Source organism: Cervus canadensis, chromosome 31 (assembly GCF_019320065.1).
Source record: "Cervus canadensis isolate Bull #8, Minnesota chromosome 31, ASM1932006v1, whole genome shotgun sequence".
NCBI classification, from domain to species: Eukaryota; Metazoa; Chordata; class Mammalia; order Artiodactyla; family Cervidae; genus Cervus; species Cervus canadensis.
This window is the reverse complement of record NC_057416.1, coordinates 40,166,905-40,184,544: the sequence shown is the minus strand read 5'-3', so window position 1 is coordinate 40,184,544 and position 17,640 is coordinate 40,166,905. Positions and strand designations below refer to the sequence as shown.

Here is a 17,640-nt window from a genome sequence, read left to right as displayed (position 1 = left end):
GGTCTGATTGTCCCCAGAAAGCATCAGGGGAGAGACTGTTTTTAAAAGCCAGTACCCAGGTGGGAGGGGACATGGGTAATGGCTGATTCATGTTGATATTTGGTAGAAACCAACATAATACTGTAAAGCAATTATCTGTCAATTACAAATAAATAAATTTTAAAAAGCCAGCACCTGGGATTGGTGAAGTAGTTGGGAAGAGCACGTTGGGAAATTGTCCAGCTGTGTTTCATTGAACATGGAGTGAACTGCCTGACTGAATTCGTTGAGCAACTGGAATAACCTTTCACATTATCAATCTTCTAAAGTGGATTTTGCATTTTCCTCCTCTCCAAAACAGGATATAACGAGTTTAATATTTTCTTACTCGTTTAGGGCCTTCCTCTGCCGTGCAGGGATTGGTGAAGAGCTGGAGTTAGTGAGGTGTGTCTGGCTTCTACCTCATGCCTTCAGAGGATCTCTGGATACTATCTTTTACTAAATTGACATATGCACCCTTTTGGAGAGTGTAATCCAGTAGTTTAGTGTATTCATGGAGTTGGGCAGCCTCAGCCCTTAGACTACTCCCAGAGTGTTTCCATCACCCACAAGAAACCCGAGTCCCGAGAACCGACATTCCCAATCCTCCTGCCGCCAGGCCTGGCAACCACTGACTGACTTTGTCTGTGGCTTCTCTGCCTCGGACATTTCACCCACATGGGAGCCTACAAGGTGTGGCCTTTTGTGTCTGGCTTCTTTCACTGAAAACATTCAGATTTAGAATAAAAAAATGCTAGTCAAATTGATTGAGTGGAGTTGGAAGGAAATTTAAGAGAGCCCGTGAGAGGAGGAAGGTGAACCAGGAGGAAAAAGGACGAGACCAGAGGAAGTCCAGATTCTCTGAAGTGTCTGTGAGCTTGGCACTGGGCTGAGTTACTGGGCGGTAAAGCAGAGGCGGTTCTGAAAGGTGTGCTGACACTTCCTCCCTGGTTGGTGATAATTGGATTTTGAAGAAAGAAGTAATATCCTCTTAATGTGTAGAAGTGCTAAATGAACCCTTTGGAAAGGAGTTGGAAAATAGATTATGACTACAGTCACCCTTTGATTAGTATGATTTCAGCTTTTATTCCTCTTTTTTTTTTTATTTATTTTTATTAGTTGGAGGCTAATTACTTTACAATATTGTAGTGGTTTTTGTCATACATTGACATGAATCAGCCATGGTTTTACATGTATTCCCCATCCCGATCCCCGCTCCCACCTCCCTCTCTACCCGCTCCCTCTGGGTCTTCCCAGTGCACCAGGTCCGAGCACTTGTCCCATGCATCCAACCTGGGCTGGTAATCTGTTTCATCCTAGATAATATACATGTTTCGATGCTGTTCTCTCGAAAAATCCCACCCTCGTCTTATTCCTCTTCTAAAGTATAATTCCTGCTTCTTCCCAGTTACCATTTCTTGAGGTATATAGGGTTCTTGCCCCATGATGCCAGCCTTATCCTTGGTTTATATGTGTGTGTGTGTGTGTGTGTGTGTGTGTGTATAAATTAATGGTAGAGCAACCAGTTAAATTTTTCAAATATTGACTGGGAGAGTAGACATCTCAGTAATTTCCCTTTATACTTTATTGCTTAATATTTAAGGTTAGGATAATTGGCTAAACATCCATATTTTATTAATTGGTGAAAGTCGCTCAGTTGTGTCCAACTCTGCTACCCCATAGACTGTAACCCACCAGGCTCCTCTGTCCATGGAATTCTCCAGGCCAGAAGACTGGAGTGGGTAGCTGTTCCTTTCTCCAGGGGATCTTCCCAACTCAGGGGTCAGACCCGGATCTTCTGCACTGCAGGTAGATTCTTTACCAGCTGAGCCAGCAGGGAAGCCCAAGAATATGGAGTGCCCACTCCAGCCTATCCTGTCTCCAGGGAATCTTCCTGACCCAGGAATTGAACCGGGGTCCCCTGCATTGCAAGCAGATTCTTTACTGGCTGAGCCACCAGGGAAGCCCTTATTAATGGATAATTCCCATTTTTCATTTACTTCATTGACAGTCTTACCCCTCCCCATGTCAGTTAACTTAGTGATTCTTACAGGGTTTGACTGTTTGTCTTGTTTTAAAGTTGTGCAAATGCATTAGCCTTTATAACCAAAAAAAATCTTGTTAGGTAAATGGCTAACTTGGGTAATGCTTGAATATGGCAGTGTGTGTAGCTGCATAGCAATATTCTTATTTGACATCAGTACTCAGTTCTGATTGTGCCATGTTATCCTTAATAAACAGGCACGATCCAGTTACTTTGTTGAGGGAGGAAACCTGTCATTAAATAGTTTTGTTTCTTTGCTGCACAATAGCACTGTTTACGACGCCGTTAGAAATCTGCAAGGCTCACTGTGTCTGCAGTGAAAGATACGGACAAAGCCCGACAGGGTCTTTGGGCATTTCCACCTCTAAGCATTATACATCTGCTCCAGGGCCAAATTAAGCCTTCTGTATTGTTGAGCTGTGATTATTAAAGCTGACTGGATAGCCTTAGTATTTTCTCCGTTTGCCCACATTCACTTTTCATGTAACCTTTATTGATGGAGCATTACTTGGATATATTAAATGAAGATCAGTAATAGTGAAAATTTATTATATTGATTAGTCAAGTTGATGTTAACAGTTAAGATTTAATCTTGTTTAATTTTTGTTTGGCTGCCTCTAAAATAAGCTCTATCACTTCAATTTTAACCTCTGTGTCTAGCTGCCTGTTCAGCGTTCCATTTGAATATTTCTTAGATACCTCAAAAGAGGAACAGGTCCAAAACTGAACCCCTCTTTTCCAGTCCAAGTCCAGTTCACCCACAGTCTTCGTCTCAGTTAACAGCAGCTCACCATTCCAGTTAGCAGAAAACCCTAGAGTCATCCTAGATTTCTCTTCTCTCTCTGTCTACATTCGTCCTGTCCACACATTCTTTTAGCCCTGCCTTCAGAATGAACATACCTAGAGTCTAACCACTGCTCCCTTCCTCGTCGTCCGAGCCATCTCCGTCTCTTGCTTGAATCAATTGCCATGATTTCCCACCAGCTCTCCCCACTTCTCTCCTCCCACGCAGTCTGTTCTTGGTACGAGAGAGCAATCCTTTTAAGGTGGAAGTCAGACGCTCTCCTGCTGGGACTCCCATCACAGGGGCCTGTGAAATGGTGGGTGGTCAGGGCCCGCTCCTCTCCCTGACCTCACCGACTCTCGCCTCCTGTGGTCCTTTTGCAGGGGCTCTTTCCTGTCCTTCAGACGGGCCAGGCGTGCGCCCCCGGGGTCTCTGCGAGCCTCTGTCCTTGGCCTGGATGGCTCTTCTTTCAAAAGCTGCCTGACTGGCCCCCTGATCTTCGTTCTTTCTCAGCTGCCGCACGGAGCTGCTCTGACCACGGCCTCAGCTCGCCCAGCCTCCTTCACTCTGTCCGACACTGGCGTCTGTGGTGTGACTGTGATCCCTGCTCTCCCATCAGCGTGTTCGCGTCCTGAAGGCCCTGATGGTTTACGTGTTCAGGAAAGTGTATGTTGTTGGCAGCAGGACATTACTGGTACCCTAGGAGCCGCCCCTGTTTCCCCTTCCGTCACTCTGCTCCCCAAGTCTGATGGCCTTTAACATTGTTTTTAGTTCATTGGAGGTCGTCTCCCACGAATAAAGGTCAGCTGCCGATGAGAGGTTCCTGCGCAGAGCCTTGCCCCTCAGTGAGGCCGGAGTGACACTTGCTCCACCTTGCCTTTTCCGGTGTCTCCTGAGCAGTCCACAGAGCTGAGACGCCCTTTGCAGCACCAAGATTATGTTTAGAGTTTATGGAAGTGCGTTTGCAGTCCTCTTTGCTTATGAATGTAAATGTCATAGGGACAGCAGCCTTCGCCACTTTGCTAGATCTCTGTGATTTAGATGAAGATAATTTTGTTCTGTTGACAGTGTGGAGCACTTTGCAGGTGAACATCAAGGTTAATTGTCATATTGAAAAGTGAAGCAGTACATTCTACATCTTTCTGTTGAGAAAAATGGAATTGTTACCATTAAAGTGATTTTAGGTTAATAAGTTGGTTAATAAAAGCAATTAAAACCTGATTTTCTTACAACTTGCCATAAGTGCTTTGCTTGAAAATAGTTATCACTGAATGGATCTATAAAAATGATCAAATGACTGGTGAAATAAAAAAAAGAGAACTGCAAGGAAAACCTTTAATGGACAGTATTTTGATTTGGGCATTTGGTGAACAAAATTATTCTTCATGTGCTGCACAAGATCCAGTAATATGAACAAACAATTTAATATTATCATTTGTTGAGCACTTATTATGTATTGGTTCTCATGCCTTATTTTTTATGCTTCCAACAGTTTTATAACGGCAGATACTACAATTTCACTTTTCTAAATATGTTTTATTCAATTTCCAAGCCTCAGTTTTCTTATCAGACCTCAAATACTGGGCTCCTTACCCTACATCCTGTTTCCCCTCCCCCAGCTTCTACTTTTTATTTTGTATTTCCTCTGAATTTCCTCTAAAGAGCAGCATATACTCATTTTGAAGTTAATGGCTTTTTTTAAGGAAATAGTTTATTTAATGTTAATTTTAACATCCTTCTCTGGCTCAGCAAAAACATTATTCTGCTGTTCAGGCATAATTATTTTGGCAAGTTTATGGCATCTTTTCAAGCCTTGGTTAGGCTAATTGAACGTCTGAATACCTTTATGGTATTAAAATTTTTTCTGGTTCTCTATAACTGGGTTTCTTTTTCTTGGCCCTTAAGGCTTTCTTGGAGCTTCCCAGGTGACACTAGCAGCAAAAGAACCCACCTGCCAGTGCAGGAGACGTAAGAGAGTCGAGTTTGATCCCTGTGTCGGGAAGATCCCCTGCAGGAGGAGATGGCCCCCCCAGTCCAGGATCCTTGCCTGGAGAACCCCGTGGACAGAGGAGCCTGGCGGGCCGCGGTCCTGGGGTCACAGAGAGCCGGGCTGAAGCGACTCAGCGCAGCACAGCACGGCTTTCTTCCCGATAGTTCTCTTCAGAATACTTAAGTGTGATAAGATGCAGCAGATTTCCTTCCACCTAATGCCAGTTTAGAGAGTATTTGCGTTTTTATGAAAACTGTGTTGCTCCGGACTTTTCTTTAGACCCGTTTGTTCGTTTTCACTTGCTGGTTTAGACGCCGCTGTGTGTCTGGCGCAGCCCTGACTGCGTTTCCCTGCTCCGGCCAGGCTTTTTCTTTCAACTCGTGCAGTTTTCAATCTCGTTATTCTTGTGTTTATTAAGGGCGATTTCATAGAAAACATATACTCTCAGTTTTATATGGAAAACAAAGTATATTGTTACAGGGAAAAATGTTAAATATGCCTAAGTTTGATTTTTGATTATTTGGAGACATACTTAGGAGAAACTTAAGATGAGTATGCCTTATGCAGAAACTTTAACTAAGAAAGACTAAATGATCTTTAGTAATGGATTCTCACCATATGTTGACAGGTTCATATTTGCATATTTGTATAATCTATCCTGATTTCAGATACTCCTCCTTATTTTCTCTTTATTAAAGACATTTATAAATGAAAATACTCTTTGGGCCTACTTATTATGGTCTAGTAATGTGCTTAGCCAATATTTAAGGCACTGTGGGGATACTCACAAAGGAGGTTAAGATAGTGAAAGATACTGAGATCACAGTTCTATTTACATGAGAATCGAGGGTCCTAAATGAAAAAAAAAAAACCTACTGAGTATTTGCTGTCTGGTAAAAGAGGATATATAACTGGTAGTGATAAATAGTTTATACATTGTTCTGTTTTTAGCTTTGTGGAAATTTTATTTTCTCATATACGTTTTCCCTTTTAACAAGTCACATGACTGTGTAGTCTACTTTCTCAGAATTAGTGTTCATTAGCCTCCTTAATGAAGATTTTTACAGTCAGAGTGGAAGAGGGCCAACTTTTTATTGTTAGTGCACAGCATAATTAACCATACAAGGTTTGTTTATTATAGCCGAGAACTAGAACAATGCTTCAAAGAGGAAAACACACAGAAGATTAGTGAAGAACAGCAGCGTGTGAGGCTGGCCAATTGTAATAATACCTTTAGTGGGTAGTTGGTAAATTTGTAAGCACATGCTTACATTTTCCAGATAATAGGAACTAAAATGTCTGATTTTAATTGCCATTTCTGTTACACTGTTGCAAGGAAATAATGGAAATTTTGCTTGGAGAAATGATTGTATTGGAGAAGTGTTATGTATAGTTTGATTCTGAAAGCCTGAGCTCTTTACAAATGGGCAATGTTACAAAAGTAATGAAATTCGCTCTAAGGCACAGTTTTTTTTTGGGGGGAGCGGTTTCTGATTTTATTGAATTAGACCTAAAGAAAAATGATATATTCCAATAACTAAATAATAATAAATTTGCAATAGATAGTGTGCAGAGAATTTAGGGTTTTGTTCAGCCTACGTTTTCTGGGGAAGTCCTGATTTCAGATACTCCGCCTTATTTTCTCTTTATTAAATACATTTATAAATGAAAATACCCTTTGGGCCTACTTATTATGGTCTAGTAAATGTGCTTAGCCAATATCCCGACAAGGCACTGTGGGGATATATAGAAAGAAAGTTAAGATAGTGAAAGATACTGAGATCACAGTTCTATTTACAGGAGAATGGAGGGTCCTAAATGAAAAAAATAACAAAAAACCCTACAGAGTATTTACTGTCTGGTAACAGAGGAAATATAACTGGTAATGATAAATAGGTTGTACACTGTCCTAAAACAGGTACACGGGAAACCCTGAGTTCTCACATGTGAGTACGCAGAATACCGTGTTCTCCCTCATATAATGCGCATGTCCTCTGTCTCGGGGGTGTCTGCACCCTGTCGTGCTGTTGTGGAGACTGAGTTCCGGAGAGCTTACGTTGTGGAAGCGCACACGAAGCCAGAATTCAGATCCTAACTTTAAATCCCATTTTCTTTCCACTAAACCGGAATAAATGGCTAGATACCCTCAAGGGACAGAATTTCTTCAAACTTGAGTCGGTCGGCACGGTGTTGGATGTCATCAGTGAAATGCTCAGACTGAACTCATCAAAGAAGGAATCGGCTAGGCCTTACCTGGCTCCGGACAGTACCAATCCAGGTGAGGAAGGGACTCTTGATATTCATAATAATAGCATGAGGGATTAAAGTCGTCAGAGTAAGCAAGTAGTTCTGTTCAGAAATAACATATTGCATTAGAAAGGCACTTTATAGTTTTAAAGGACACTTCCATATCTGTTACTTGAGCACCTTAAATAAGCCTTTCATTAGATCTGCCAAATGATTGGTTTTGTTCCCTCTTGAACCTTTCTCAGGTAAAGAAGAACCATGCCTCTTTAAGTCCAGAAATTGTCTTTGCGAATTAACATACATGGATCTTGTTGGGCAGTTATGGATAAATGGATGGCTGAATGAATAAACAAAAGGACAGGACTCAAAAGGAGTAACAAGATGCTTCCAGTTGTTGAAAATAGACAATAAAATATATTTTGAGCATAGACTACCTGGTTATATAATCAGTTAAAAATGAGGCACTTCATGAAATCTTCTGAAACCATAGTGGCATACATCTTCCCCAAGAATTACATGAGAGGGCATGACAGCGTGCCTGGATCATTGCCTGGCGCTTAGGAGCATTCAGTCACTGCTGTTAAGTGAGGAGGTGACCACAGTGGAGACTTTCTAGTCTTACTCCTTTTTCCATTTTTCAAAAAGCCGCTTCCCAAAGAATACAAAAAAAAAAAAAGAATCTTTTAATTGCCGAAATATTATAAAACTAGACTAGTTTTACATGTTATTGTTCTGGTGCTGTGTTATCTTGTTCTTTATTGTCTGATGTTTAAATCAGAAAATAACCTGGTTATGTATTACTTATATCTATGAGTCTATCATCTTTTAGGCAGAGATGTTTGGGCCTGAAGAGGAAGAATTCTTCCAGGGTGTTGGAAAGGCATCTTCACGACAGTGAGTTGAACATAGAGGTTCCTTTGCAAAGGCACTTCCCGTCTCAGCTCTCTCCCAGAAATTAGCTTATAAAACAATTCTGCTGACATTTACTCCTTCTCCCTCCTCTCCCTGCTTTAGGAAGAGAAACAATAACTTGTGAAAAGTCACTAGTAAATTCAGTTTGGTTTTCCATTGTGCCCAAATAGCGACCCTAAAACTGTATGTTGTAAATGTCTCAGTGTTGGATTTAAAAGAATAGTATTGCTGTGCAAAATGTTTGATTAATGTAAAGCTTCAGAAGAGCCCATTGTGTGTGCCAGGCAAGTGTATTTTGTCTCCGGTTCCCAGTTCTTACAGATTTTGTTCTTATTTCTCTCTATTGCAGAAGCATAGATCATGTTGCCGTTGTGTGTGTGTGTGTGGTTAAATACATTTTCTTCCATTAGCAGAGCGATCATTGATTGACCTGATATGGCCTGGCCTCACACATTTCTGTAGATGATTCCATTAGGTGACGGCCTTAATGACAGGCATCTGATTCCATTTTTAGACATGGGAATACTCACCAGGCAATGTGGTCCAAATTGCCACACATCCTCACTGGCGTTCCTCTCACTTTTATAGAAAGGAAAGGAATTTCTGTGGAATTTCCTTGAGACTTCAGCTTAATTTTATACTATAATCCCTGACTGAAGGAAGGGTTAAGGGGGCCAGGTGAAATTTGACATTGTTCCTCAGAATCTGAATTCTGTCAGCTAAGTGGAATATTGAAAGTTTAGAACATTCAGCACAAAAACATCTGACCAGTTTGTATATGGAAATCTAAAAAAAAAAAAAAAGTGCCACATTAATGGCTAAGTTAGAAACGTTGAAGTTGTATGGCATCCGAACTATTGATGCTTTTAGAATTTTTAGTGCAAACATTGTCTCACATCACTGTGTCTTATTTAACTTTTGTAAATTCAAGTGTTCATCCTTAATCTCCCTTGAAGAAAAGAGAGCGTGCTTGGGGGAAGTGTTTAAGGAGACGAGGTGAGCGTGTGGGGCCTCTGCTGCCTCCTCGTCAGCGCACGTGTGTCCCTCGGTGAGAGACGAGAGACGCTCTTTCCTTCATCCGTTCGCAGCAGGACGAGCCGTGAGCCCAGCAGCACTCGAGGAACACGGGCTCTGCCGGCCCAATGGGAGGACGTCACTTTACCGGCTGGTGTAAGGAGGTGGTGGTTGTTTAGTTGCTCAGTTCTGTCTGACTCTCTGCGACCCCATGAACTGTATAGCCCACCAGGCTCCTCTGTCCATGGGATTTTCCAGGCAAGAATACTGGAGTGGGTTGCCATTTCTTTCTGGTTTAAGGAGGTACTCAGAGGTAATTTTTTGACTGTGCAATTTTTTCCTTTTATGATGACTTTAGAATCTAATTCTGGAGTAAGGTGTGATTTTGCTGTAATTTTATGTGCATTAAAGATTAACTCTACCAACAGAGCTGAAGCCAAATGGAGGCATTTGAGAACAAATGGTTTTGAAAAATCCTGGACATTCGGTGAGATACTCATAGAGAAATAAGTCTTTAATAAATCTGTTTTCATTAAAGACTGCTTAGTATATTTTTCCTGATGCTAGGAAAGATTGAAGACAGGAGGAGAAGGGGACGACAGAGGATGAGATGGTTGGATGGCATCATCAACTCAAGGGACCTGAGTTTGAGCAAGCTCCAGGAGTTGGTGATGGACAGGGAAGCCTGGCATGCTGCAGTTCCTGGGGTTGCAAAAAGTTGGACATGACTGAGCGACTGAACTGAACTGAGTAGGTTTTCCAACTCCTTAAAACTTTGACCAGAGAGAAAAAGTGGGAAGCAAGAGATTGATTCAGGATAGATATAGATAAATTAGCTACAATTAGGGATTGTAGTGACCTTAACAGTAAATGTCTACGTTAAGTAAAAATCAGACCATTTTAATTAAATCTGGCTTAAGTTAAAACGGCTTCTATAGTAACCTAAAGTTTTAAATATATGTATTCTTTTTTTAATGTAAAGTATTAATTTGTTTTCAGTTTCTAATTATTTTTTCACCAACATAACATTTCTAAACCATTTCAGACTTATGGTTCACATTTATACTTACATCTACAGCCTGTCATGTTAAATAAGTTGTAAATATATATATATTCTTGAAGGATTATTTAATAGCTGATAAGACACAAATGTCAGACCCTGCCAACACTGTCTTAATCTTCACAGTTCTGAGTGGGTCAAGAGACCCTGTTCAGGAGCTTGTATGTATTAACTTATTTCTCAGCAGCTCTGTTGAGAGTGAAGATAGTTGTTATTACAAGCTTGTAGATGAGAACCTGCAGTGTAATCACAGGTAGAAAGTCACACAGCTGTTAGGTACGTGATCGAGGGTCCCAGATTCAGACTGGCTCCATTTCCTGCACTCTTAACACGTCTTCTGTGCTGACTCTTGATTGTTATTTTTGTGTCATTTGTAAAGGTCTCAAATGCCCACTTCAGTGTGGACAGTGCCTACTTTAGGGGTCTAGACTAGGCCTTATTGCTGTTGTTCAGTCCCTCAGCCGTGTCTGACTCTTTGTGACCCCATGAGCTGCAGCACGCCAGGCCTCCCTGTCCTTCACCATCTCCTGGAGCTTGCTCAAACTCAGGACCATTGAGTCAGAGATGCCATCCAACCATCTCATCCTCTGTCGTCCCCATTCTCCTCTCGCCTTCAGTCTTTCCCAGCATCAGGGTCTTTTCCAATGAGTCAGCTCTTCACATCAGGTGGCCAAAGTATTGGGGTTTCAGCTTCAGCATCAGTCCTTCCAATGAACACCCAGGACTGATCTCCTTTAGGATGGACTGGTTGGATCTCCTTACAGTCCAAGGGACTCTCAAGAGTCTTCCCAACACCACAGTTCAAAAGCATCAATTCTAAGGTGCTCAGCTTTCTTCACAGTCCAACTCTCACATCCATACATGACCACTGGAAAAACCATAGCCTTGACTAGACGGACCTTTGTTGGCAAAGTAATGTCTCTGCTTTTTAATATGCTGTCTAGACTAGGTCTAGACTCAGTGAAAATTTTCCCATTTTGTATCAGAGGCTCTAATGAACATGAGGCTGGAGAGTGGTGACATCACCTCATTTCCACCTTATGTCAAACTAGCTTATCAGAACGCTGGCTAGGTCTGTATTGGAGCACCATTCCCTACTATCTTACCAGTCTTTCTAAATGCAGTTGTATGGTAAATATTTCTTCATCTGTGTCTCCCGTGACAGTCTGTTCAGGTGTTCGGCCGTCCTTTTGTAAGAATTCACACAGCAGATTCTTCAAGGATTTGGTTTCAAAGTAAAGTTCTCTTACAGACGGGCACATTTCCTTCTGTCAGCCACTGACAATTATTTAGCCTGTTGTACTTTCTATTGATATTTGCTTTGGCTGCAAGGGAGCTTGGAGTTATAGTTCATTTTAATTACAGTAATTTTATTAACCTAGGCTTTTGATGGGGTAAATTTCTCCTCTGGCTCACTGTCGCTGGAGGTTTTAAGCCGTCCTCTGTGTATCAGCTTCAGGGAGTTCATGAACCCCTTTGAAATGATAGGAAAAATTATTTGTGTGTTCAGCTGGGAACCTGGTGAGTTTCCTTGGCGTTTATCAAAATTTCAGTGACCTCCACCTGCTCCCCAAAGGTGAGGAACCATTGTTCTCTGAACTGGCTATTCATTTTATATTTTAATGGTCTCACAAACTCTCTTGTTATAATCTGCTTATAACTTTTTTGGCAATAGGTTGATTGTAAATCATACCTATACATTCAAATCATTATCCTGTTTCTCAATTTTGTCAGAAAATTCTCTGACAAGTAAGTTAATTTTATCAACCAGTTCTCTGTAATTTTAAAAGACACTCAGTCTTAGGAGCTTAAAGAATAGTTGATGTATTCATGCATATCATGTACCTACTACATTTATTTTCTTTTAAGGGAGCTTTTCCCTCTTAATTTATTGCCTTAAATGTTGTTGTTCAGTAGCCCAGTCATGTCCAACTCTTTGTGACCCCATGGACTGCAGCACACCAGGCCTCCCTGTCCCTTACCATCTTCTGAAGTTTGCCCGAGTTCGTGTCCATTGCATCAGTGATGACATCCAGCCATCTCATCCTCTGACACCCTCTTTTCCTTCTGCCCTCAGTCTTTCCCAGCATCAGGGACTTTTCCAGTGAGTCGGCTCTTCACATCAAATGACCAAAATACTGGAGCTTCAGCTTTAGCATCAGTCTTTCCAACAACTATTCAGGGTTAATTTCCCTTAAGACTGCCTGGTGTGATCTCCTTGCTTCAAGGGACTCTCGGGAGTCTTCTCCAGCCCCACGGTTTGAAGGCATCGGTTCTTTGGCATCCCACCTTCTTTACTGTCCAGCTCTCACCACTGTAGGTGACCACTGGGAAGACCAGAGCCGTAACTGTATGGATCTTTGTCGGCAGAGTTTTTTGCTTTTCAACACACTGTCTAGGTTTGTCATCACTTTCCTGCCAAGAAGCAGTCATCTTGTGATTCCATGGTTGCCGTCACCATCTGCAGTGATTCTGAGCCCAAGAAGAGGAGCTCTGCCACTGCTTCCACCTTTTCCCCCTTTATTTGCCATGAAGTGATGGAGCCGATGCCATGATCTTAGTTTTTTTTAACATTCAGTTTTAAGCCGGCTCTTTCACTCTCCTCCTTCACCCTCATCGAGAGGCTCTTTAGCTCCTCTTCACTTCCTGTCGTTAGAGTGGTGTCACCTGCACTTCTGAGGTGGGTGATGCTTCCCCTGCCTCTCTTGACTCCAGCTTGTCACTCACCCAGCCCGGCATTTCTCATGCTGTGCTCAGCGTACAGGTTAAACAGACAGGGTGGCAGCAGACAGCCCTGCCGCACTCCTTTACCATGCCCTTAAACAGCGAATAGTAAAGTATTTGTAAAACGATGAATTCATTTATATTTTGAATTAACATTTTAAGCAATTACATGTACAGCCAAAATCTATACATGTAAACAATATTCCTTCATCTTCTTCCTTTGTTTTGTGGGTAAACAGAAAAGATTCTAGCCATTCTAATCATTTTTCTGGACTGTTTCTATTTTAGGAGAAACAACTCCCAAAATACATAGGGTAGAGTTACCAGCCATTTTTAGCTAGACCTGTGCATTTATAGGTAAAAGTTATACCCATTGGAGGAAAATAAAGCCTGTGCTGCCAACCTCACTACTCAGATTAATTTCCACAGCTGTCGTCTTAAGTGTTTTTTATAGTTTTTCAAATGCAAATTATACTGACAGGTACTCTACAGAATTGTGCTATAATCCAAGGGGGCACATGTATTATGTTTTTGATTATAGAGGCTTTTTGGTCTAATTGAGTGTTCTTTTGCAACAAAATAAAAATACAGTTACTCAAGTTGGAAAAAGGGAGTAAAGCCATCTGCTTTTCACTAGGCGATGTCTTGGTTGTTTAAATCTATAAGTTGTATGTAAATACATATTTTTCTCTTGAAGAGTTGATGACTGACAAAAAAAAAATACTACTACCAAAGTGTCATTATAATAAAAGCGATTGTGTCTGTGAATTATATAGCAGTGTGAGTTATGGTGTGGGTTATAATAAATGACTCAATAGTTCTTCACTCCCTGGTTATAGAACCCTGTGAGTAACAGAGATCCAAGGTTGAAGACTGAGGAAAATGAATCCCACACTACCATCCAGCTTGCTACTTTGCAGGCTTGGTATGTGGAAAAAGAATTTGTATGACTTAACCACACTTAACCACACACATTAAAATTTGGTGTGCCAACAAAAACAGATTTCCTTAAATGATATGATTTATATTCCCGCAATAGAGAGAGCAGATCTGCGGCATTGTCTTGTCCCTCATTACAAAGTGTATTCTGCTGTTTTATTCATATTGTATTCATATATTCTATATATAGCCTATAAAGACACTGGTAAGGTTATAATAATGGGTAATATTTTCTACATTTTATCTCTTAATGAGGAATATTTGAACATTTATTGACTGTGAATGGCATGTGAATGGTTCTGAAGTAGGTTTGTGGGAGCTGGCAGAGACGACACCTACTTCCTACCCACTGTATAAACGAAAATGAAGCTTAGAGGAAGATGTAGCTCTAACTGAAAACATGTTGGTTGTGCTTCAGCAGCAAGAGAAATGTTCATAACCTTTGATTCAGTAATTTAACATAAGGGACCCTCGCTTATGGAAAATAATTAAAAATAAGGACTGGGATGTGTAATAATGAAATGTGAAAGTAAACAATGTTATGTGACGAGAAATGGCTAAAGTTAATCCTTCGGATGGTTATGTATCCAGTGAAAACAAGTGGGCAAACTATATAACAATATGAAAAGATGCATGTAAGAAGGAGTAGATGATACTATATATCATAAATGATAAGTTTATAAAATGTACATATTTTAAATATTTCAAAGGAAAAGAAGAAAATTTAATTTCTAATAAATTAATTAATCTGGGTTCAAGTAATGAGGTTACAGATGCTCACCTTTCCTCCCTTCTGGCCTCTCTGAAATAGTATTATACTAATTTAAAAAATTAAATGTAGATTTACATTTTTAAGACAGTCTAGTTCTTGTTCTCGAGGAACTGCTAGTCTAGTGGGTTAGAACTACAATAAAAAGAAATAAGTTATTGGCATGAGAGAAACTTAAGTGCTCTGCGAAGACTCTTGAAATTCAGTTTTCTACATACTGGATTCTTGTAAAGTCAGAGGAACCTTAAAAGTTAATATTTCTTAATGAAATAAACTGAATTTTTAAAGGCACTGAAAATGTCTAAGAATCTAAAACTATCAATGAGATGCTGTTTCTTTTATTCACATCTTGATGGTAGAACCATTAATTTGCATCCTGTACTATTGTGCTGGGAATAGTCAGCTAGGTATTTATTTAAATACATTTGTGGCATGCTTATAAACCCTCCTAGGCATGTATCTGGGGGTGAGGATGAATGAAGAATGTGGTCCCAGCTCCATGGGAGCTTTGTATCTGATTAGGCCCTGCTTTCAGTCACACTTTATTAAATGCTTCCACCAGTGTTTACATTAAGAATGACTTGAAACCATGGGAAAGAGGGAATTTTGACTGAGGGATGCAGGGAAGACTTCCCAAAGGTTATATAACAGGCTGTGAGCCTTGGAGGATGATGAAAGGTCACGAAATAAGCAGTATTTTTTTCATGGATCCTTGGAAGGCGGCAGAGGATCCATGAAATAAATAAAAGGAAGGAACATGGAATAAAATGAGTAAAGGCACAGAAATATCCTGGGTTTAAGGGACATCCAGGTTGCCATGTGTTTCTGGAGTTGTAAATAAGTAGGTGCGCGGGGCCAGTGAAAGGAGGGTTGGTGGCCAGTGTTTGAGAAGCTGGCCCCTGCTGGTCTGTGCGGATGCCTTAGTGAACAGACATGAAGGTGGCTCTGTTCTCAGGGAACATGTAGTCCAGTATGGGGAACGAGAATTAACTAAAATCCAGTGTATTGGTTTAAATTCGTTCATCAAGATTTTTGGGGGCTTTATTAAAATTCCTTTCACGAAATCCCGATTCCAGACAGTGTGGTGCTTTTTGTTCTAAAGGAAACCATCAGATGTTGTAGGACTACAGCGGGGGCAGGGGGCTCTGATTCTGTCTGGGAAGGTGGCCGGAATAGTGACCCGGGAGGACTTGCTGTAGGAGGCTGTAAGTGAGCCTGGCTTGAGGGGTGAGTGGCAGTTAGCGGGCAGGTGTGAGCGAGGAGAAGAGCAGTCTGAAAAGGCAGGTGTAGCCTGGTTATTAAAGGGATGCGGGTGGCTCTGTTGGCTTCTTTAAGGCATTTTTGCATGTGCATCATATGTCAGTAAATGAATCACCACGTTTAAAAGAAGTTTGATGATGAGAGGGTTAAGCCAGTGCTGCCTAGGTGGTCTGTGATCTCACATGACTTGGCCAGCTTCGACACATCTAGAACAGTTTGTCGGGAGACAGTAAGGACAATTTGAGCTGTGGCTTTTATTTAATTTTAAAACAGCACAGTTTAAAAGGTAAAAGTTTCCTATTTATTAATGATACGCTATATGAGCAGAAAGCAAGAATTCAGGAATTCAGGGAGGCAGCTAAAGAGAGTTGAGAAATACAGATATAGAAAGAGCTACAGTAGGGAGAAGTGACGTTCCCAAGTAATGGATACGGTCTTGGTGGGAAGTGGTGGGTAGGTCTAGGAGCTCTCCTTTCTCTGTCTCACAGAACATGAGCTTCTGAATCCTTTGCTTTTTTTTTTTTTTTTATCACAAATAGGGTCTTTGTTATCATTTTCAGCAGATTTAGCTTCTTTTAATCTAAACTGTTTTCAGTGTTGAGTAAATTTCCCAGTGGCTGCGGTTGAGATACTAAAGTACAGTGGCTTTTGAGAGAGTACTGGTCACTAAACTTACTTTCCCAGGCCAGGCTTTGAAGTTAATTCAGGAAAAGTCAGAGACACTGCCCATCCTTATCCTGTGAGGCAGCCGTGGAGGTCCTTCTGTTTGTCTGCTCTTAGGAACAAAACTGGCATGGGGATCATGCCACCTGACTTTTCCTTTGTTCTTATACATTTCAGATTACAGAGTTCCGTTCGCATACGTGTACTTGCAGTGTGTATGGTACGTGAAGTGAAAGGCGCTCAGTCGTGTCCGACTCTTTGCCACCCCGTGGACGGTACAGTCCACGGAACTCTCCAGGCCAGAACACTGGGGTGGGGAGCCTTTCCCTTCTCCAGGGGATCTTCCCAACCCAGGGGTCGAACCCACGTCTCTGCATTGCAGGAGGATTTTTTACCAGCTGAGCCACAAGGGAAGCCCAAGTATGGTAAATACTTTGCTAAAATGAATAGGATTGCATTTATAATCATTTCTAATTAATATAATAGTTGTTTATTTTAGCTATTTAAATATCTCATGTTGAATGCTTGGAGACTTATATTACTGTTTTTATTAGTCTTTTATTTTAAAAGATGTTCCATAACTGGATGTATGTGCCTCTGTGCATTTTTATTAGTAATATACACTAAAATAACTTCTTGGACAAGAAACAAGTTAGTTTAAACTATATTCCTGAAGGATATGTTATTTTATCCAAGAGCATTTTAGTTCTTAGTTACAAACTCCGAAAAGTGAGGAAAGTATGATTTATTGAGGTTAACGTCAATTTCTTTTAAAGCAGTTAATAAACTCCTTTTGGAGTTAGTGGTGTATGTAAATTCTTCATAATAATGTTATTACTAAATTAGGTCAGTGCCTGGCTGCCTGTTTTGATCTGAGTTCTTTCTGCTTTTTAATGCAGTGCATTAGATATTGCTTTGATATTTAGTTGTTTACTTAGAATCTTTATATACTTGTTCTAAGGCTCGTACATGTAAACGCACACACACACACACTCTCAGACTCTGACACCACCCCAGAATCACTTTCTCCTTATTATGGTCCACGTCCACTTTATTCCTCCAGAGGTTGCTAGCATGGCATCTGGTCTAGCCTGAGTAATATGCAGTTTGTTTCAGTTCTGCTAACGCATCTGCATGTTTTGATAGAACATCAGGCACTTAGAAAAGAGTAAAAATCTATCTGTCTGCCAGCTGTGACTCAAGCAGAAAGTGGCAG

General features: G+C 40.9%; 2 long non-coding RNA genes across 2 annotated transcripts in view; both read left to right on the top strand.

Moving 5' to 3' along the window:
- The window catches only part of LOC122432591, an 85,558-nt gene that overhangs the window by 14,880 nt on the left and 53,038 nt on the right, over nt 1–17,640 (top strand). The window lies entirely within an intron of this gene.
- Nucleotides 4,855–9,619, top strand: LOC122432590. The gene is made up of 3 exons (XR_006266886.1): nt 4,855–7,977; nt 9,438–9,496; nt 9,577–9,619. It is a non-coding gene; the product is annotated as an uncharacterized LOC122432590 (long non-coding RNA).